The sequence below is a fragment of the Wolffia australiana genome, chromosome 7 (assembly GCF_029677425.1).
Source record: "Wolffia australiana isolate 7733 chromosome 7, ASM2967742v1".
NCBI lineage: Eukaryota > Viridiplantae > Streptophyta > Magnoliopsida > Alismatales > Araceae > Wolffia > Wolffia australiana.
The window spans coordinates 15,498,073-15,504,477 of record NC_135841.1 but is presented as its reverse complement, the minus strand read 5'-3'; positions in this window follow the sequence as shown (position 1 = coordinate 15,504,477).

Here is a 6,405-nt window from a genome sequence, read left to right as displayed (position 1 = left end):
CTAAAAAATTATGTAATTGGGCATAGTATAACTGAACCATTTTTTTTTAAAATGGTGGTGTAAAAATTTTAATAGCTAGAAATTTGAAAATGGAAAAAATAAATCTCATAAAATAACATATAAGTTGATTAATTTAATTTATTCTAAGCTAACATTATTTCTCAAGATTGATGTTAAGCGAGTTCAATCTTAAATTATAATAATGACATCACTTGCAAACTGATGGATCTATCTCAGAACTGGATTTTTTGCTGCTTCTTCTAAAATAGAGCCCCTGATTGAAGCATGATTTAAGCCTAATTATCCATGGCACAGATCATGAGAAAAAATTTTATTATTCTCGTGAAAGTTTGGGACCTCATATCTATAATTTTAAAAAATTATTGATGTAGAATTAAATTTCACATGGTATTCATGAGTCAAAGTTTCACTGAAAAAAGACAGTTGGGGAGGGAGAAAATGTTTTTGAAAAAGTACATACAATGATGACTTGATTGAGTTATTTTTTTCTTAATATGCATGTTGATTCAATTCATATTGAGATAACTTGGCTACGTAACTCAATATGAAACGACTACTAAAAATCAGATTCTTTATTACATTTATCTCATGAATTTAAAATGTTTATTTGAATCAATAAGATCATATATGCATGTTATAAAGTTTAGAATGATTTAATATATTTTATAATGACATTTTTATGTTCCTGAGTTTTTTAATTTTACAGAAATTTCAGACATCATATTTATAAATAAAATAGTTATAAATCAGAGTATGCATTAAGGTATTTATTTAAATAGCTTTATGAATTTCAATGCATTTTCTAATTTCATGATGTAAATACTATTTAAGTACACAATCTGATTTCTTAAAATAATGACCTGGCATTGGTGGGGCCCAACTAAAGTTATGACTAATTATTGATTACATACAAGAATAAACAAAATTTCTACAATGCATTTATAATGTGTAGAGTCACAGTACGATAGAAAGTATTCGATGACTAAATTTGTAATAAATATAATGTTTCATCAAACACATGGAAGCATAAATAAATATGTGTACTTAAATAGTAAAATGTGACAGAGCTCATTGTACATGTGGCAAGAAACCATAAGCCTGATGGTTAAGGCAGGGGATCCATAGAGGGCATCTGTAGGAAATTGATGAATCCAAGGATGTGTTTTTCAATGATATAACAGGTCATATCAACATTCATTGTTTCAAAAACTTTACAGAATCCTTGATGAATCAGAAGATTACCAAAATTTGCTGATAATCAGAAATTTATAGCACTAGAGAGAGAGAAACCTCATAATTAGTTAACTTCCAAGCTTATTACTTGATTATCCAAAAGGTAGATTAAGATAAATTTGAAAGGATTTTATCTTTCTTCTCTACTCATAGATACTCATTTATTTGTAAGTAGACATGAAAAATAGGTAAAAACCACATTTTGTTTTCTCCTAAAATGGTAATCATTTTAAGGATACTAACATTTATCCATCAAGTTTCTCAGTAAAAATCATGAATTAAAGTTATAATATAAATGAAAAGTATAAAATATCATCCTACAGCATCCAATAACCTTCATTATATGGTGTAATAAGGATCTAAGATGAGTCCCGTTCATTTAAAATAACCATCTTACTCTCAAGACATCCATTTAGTTATATTCCATCCATCTCATCCCTTTAAATCAATATCATCCATCTCACTCACAAGTGATCCATTTCATCACACTATATATCATCCATCCTTCATGTGCTAATCCACAGGTCCGTTTTATGTATGTTTATTCACACACATTCATATGATTCATTTATTTATTCACCTTCTCGTCTCTCCACCATTCCTCTACTCTTTTCCTCATTTATTTTTCTCTAAGTTTTACTCTACACAGTGATAACATCCTAATTATTTCACTAATACAATGATTTTTTTTTTAAATGTATTAAAAAGATTAAATATTCTTTTTATAAGCTCAAAATTATTACATATATATATATTAACAATATTCTATTTTGAATTTTTTGTTTTATGAAACTTTATGCCACTATATTAGTGCAGAAAATAACTTTCTAAGTTGGAAAATGTGTTTTCAGAATTTTATTAGATTTATTTCCAATACTGTGAGTTAAATTAAATCTTTCCCAGAATTAGTTTAAAATTATATCTTGATTTTCAATAGTTTTCTGTTTTTAGTGCAGCTTTGCCTTCCTCATCTCTAAAAATCCATGTCCTCTAATATATGGAGGTGTCAAAAACTATAAAATTTAACTTTGAACTTGATTCCTACACTTTTAGGCTTGGTGAAAGAGGGTGAGTTGGAGATCCATCAAGGTCTTATTGATTTTCTTGGTTTTTTCAAGAGAAGCAACATACCACAGGAGGAGGTCACTTACATCTACAAATCACTGAGGTCTTAGCAAAATGTAAGGAACTAAGGTTTGCTTCCTAGACAAACATTGTTTCTTTATTCATCTGTGCCTATATACCCTAGATATATGCATTTATTCCATCAAATATTCTACACTTTATAAAGACTGTCGAATTCACCATTCCTAAACAACCTATTAGTCATAAATTTAGATGCATATACCTATGCATATACTTATGTCTCATTTATCAACACATCCTCATTCCTAAACTTCATTCTTCATCTCTTTCTTCTCATTTTCTTGAAATTCACCACCCTCTTCTCTTCCTACCATATTTCATACCAAAAACCTCTGTAATTAACCACTTCCTGCTTTTATTTAGCTCCCACCTTATAAATCACTGCTTTTACCATCATTTTAAAAGTATTTAATTCTTCATCATTATTCCACAGGAAGACAACCCTTACTAACTATCCAATATTTATTAAGGAAAGGATTTAATATATTCTCTGTAATTTATAACTATCACCCTTTTCTCCGATACTAATTCTCCCTAACTCTATCTCCATCTCTTGTTACATTAAAAACACATTATCATCTCCTAATATGTGTAGAACTCCTAGTCTATGTTTCCTGTGGATACAGCCCTTTATCATCACTACCTAATCATATTTTAAGATTAAAATTCATATAAAAAATATTTATGATCAACTCAACTACTAATGAGAAATTAAACACCCTAGAATAAGAGCTCGTCGCCACTCAAGGGGGAATTTAAGTGAATGGACCCTTCTTACAAATTTTAGGTTATGTGCCATGGTTGAAAATTCAAAAAATCCATGCAGTCAAATAAAAGGGATGAATGGACCTTTAAAAATAAATCAGAAACCAGTGATGATAAAATCAGCTCGACACAGGATTAAACATGTTATCAATTTTATTTCTGAAATGAGTCTTTATTGGTGACAAGTGTCCATCCTATATACATATCTACATGGTTCTTGCCACATCAGAACTCTGTGTCTGTAACTCGATAACTCCTACTAGTGACACTAGTGGAATGAACTTCATAGTAGTCTGATGACACTAGTGAGTAGAAAATCCAAAGAGAAAGAGGGATCTGACAGAGGGATACCTAAACACATACTTTCATTGACATATTTTTTATGAGTCGCCATAAATTTTATACTTAATGGGATTTTTTACAAAAACCCATATAAGGTTATCATATATTCAAACATCAAGCACATATATTAGTCTTATTTATAAATCCACAAGATCAATAACAATTTGTTGGCCAATATAATTAACTAAGATATAATATACATAAATTAATTTATTAAATACATAGCACATTTAATACCTCATATACTTAAAAATCCTAGAAGGGCTTAGAGTATGTGACACTTTAAAACTATAATCTCTCGTCATAATTAGTAATGGTGTGCTTAGAAATCATTATAGAATTCATTTCCTAATCTATGTGACTTCTACAATGAATTTGGGTATAGTTACCTTTAAAAACCCTATTCAGACATTCTAAATAATACTGACTATTGGGAAAGCCTTGGGAAAATCCTTTCCTGATCTGTGTGACTCTCCTACAGTGGATTAGCTTATGGTCAACTTTAATCACATTGTCTTCCTTGAGATGTCTCCTCTATACCAAGGGTTCTCAATCCCCTGTTTACCACACAATAACCTTTGTGGGCTTAGGTATGAATCCAAGCTGAGCCTATTTGAATCACACGATCAGGACTTGTGGGTCATAGTCAAAACACAATGGTTCATCTTAAATATGTATTCACTATCACAAATGACCACTCACAGAACTATGATCTGAATCATCCTGGATGAAAGTTAGTTATTAAACTGTCAACATTTATAAGTCCAAATTTAGGGTTTAAATGTCGTTCTTTTTAATTCTTACTTAACCAACAATATTTATCAAAATTTCTACTTAAATACTTTATAACTAATATAGGGCAAGTAAGGGGTCGATCCACAGATAGGCCTATTTAAATTTTTTTCTCAAGCTTGGAATAAAGGAAATCAGTTTAAAAGTGAAAAATGTATTTTCTGGGATTTTTAGTTAACTTACTTAATTTATATAATTTCCTATGATTTAAATTGAAGCCAAAATACAAAGAAAAATATTAAAAGTATTTTAAACTATTTTTTCTAATTTTAATTAACACCGGAAATCAAAATTAAATATTTTTAGAATTTTCTGGAATTTAATTTACACCAAAAATCACTAGAAATATTAAAAACGAGAGTTAGATTTTTTGAATTTTATTAGACGTTAAAGTCATTAGAAATTTATTCTATTAATTTTAGGGGATTTTCCTTATTTTTTGGAATTTTTTAATGTAGCAAATAAATTTTCCTAAGTTTTTCTGATTTTTCCTAATTTTTTTCCTATTTTTCATAATTTTTAAATCCTAAAAAATATAGAAATTACCTGCACTGGCGATTGCCGGCGGCGGCGGAGGAGGCAATGACGGAGTAGCGAAGACGGACCTCCCTATGGGTCGGGCTCGAGTCAGCCTATTGGGCTTGACCCAATAGCAGCAGCCCAATTTAAAATAAAATTGTTTTCTTTAATGGGCCAGTTTGACCCGGTCGAACCCCTCGTGGACTTCACGCATGAACGGCAGACAAAGGGCAGCGACAGCACATGGGAGCTGCCATGCAACGCACACCAGCTCACACAAGCACTGGTGATGGGAGAAAATCACAATTGTTATGGCAAAACTGATTTTTAATGCACTTTTTCTGGGGATTGAAATGGGATCTGATGGGGGACTCTAGAGAGAGATATTTAGATATTTTAGAGAGATAAATAAACAGTTTTAGAGAGATAAAAGATCGAAATGAGGAGATAGAGAGAGAAAGTGAAGAAGGGGGTAGAGGGAGTTTAAGATGGAATTTGAAGGTGTAAATGAAGATGATTTTTCGTGAAATTATGAAGGAATGAACTAGGGATATGGATGAAGTTTTAGAGAGATAAATAACTGATTATGTAGAGAGAAAATGTTGAAATGAGGAGATAGAGAGAGAAAATGAAGAGAGGGTGTAGAAGGCATTTCAGGTAGAATTTTCAAGGCGCAAATGAAGAAGATTTTTTATGAAATTTTTAGGTGAGTAACTAGGGATATTTATGAAGGTCTAGAGAGAATATAAACCTCTTCTAGAGAGAGAAATTATTGAAAATGACTGTTTAGAGTGAGAAAATGATGGATTGTAAGGATAAATGGATGGATAATGATGGGGGAAATGTAAATCTAGGTTCCTAAAACCTCAATGCAAGTTTACTGATCCCTAAATGCTTATCTCAAGTCTGGATCCTTATATTTTTACCAGGATCAGACATTTTTCAATGCAAACAAGAGATGGGATTAAAGAGAACTTCAATAAACTTACATGACGGAAGTTGAGCAACCTGGATTCTGAAAAATTCCTTCTCCTGCTGGCCAGCCACTTGCTAGAGCACGTCCAGAATGAGGGAAATGAGGGATAAAAAGTGTATTTATACATTGAGATAATTACTAAAATACCCCTTTGGGTATTTTCTATTCTCTTACCATTTTGCCTCTTTTTCTCCACTCGTTGAGAGTTTCCCCTTGTAATCTTTAGTTTCTTTCTTTGTAAGGCTTTTGAGAGAAAATGGGCATGCCAGGTTGTGGCCCATCTACCTCATACCTCTCTTTTGAAGGCTCACAACACCTTTTGCTCCATTCAAGCCCTTTTTGAGAATCACTTAACTCTAAAAAATTCTCCAACTCTTTAAGAATTACCATCTTCTCATTCCTGTAAATTTCTGCACATGTGAAATGATAGAACAATCATCAGTACTACAGTAATCATAATGTGAAAAAATTAGAATTTATACCTTGTGCATAAATATTTAGTTAATTCAATTGATAACATGATAAATTCTCAATCAATAATACCAAAAACATTTAAAATGAATGGAAATGTGCATGCATTTTGGGTGTTATCAAACATATTCATACAGATA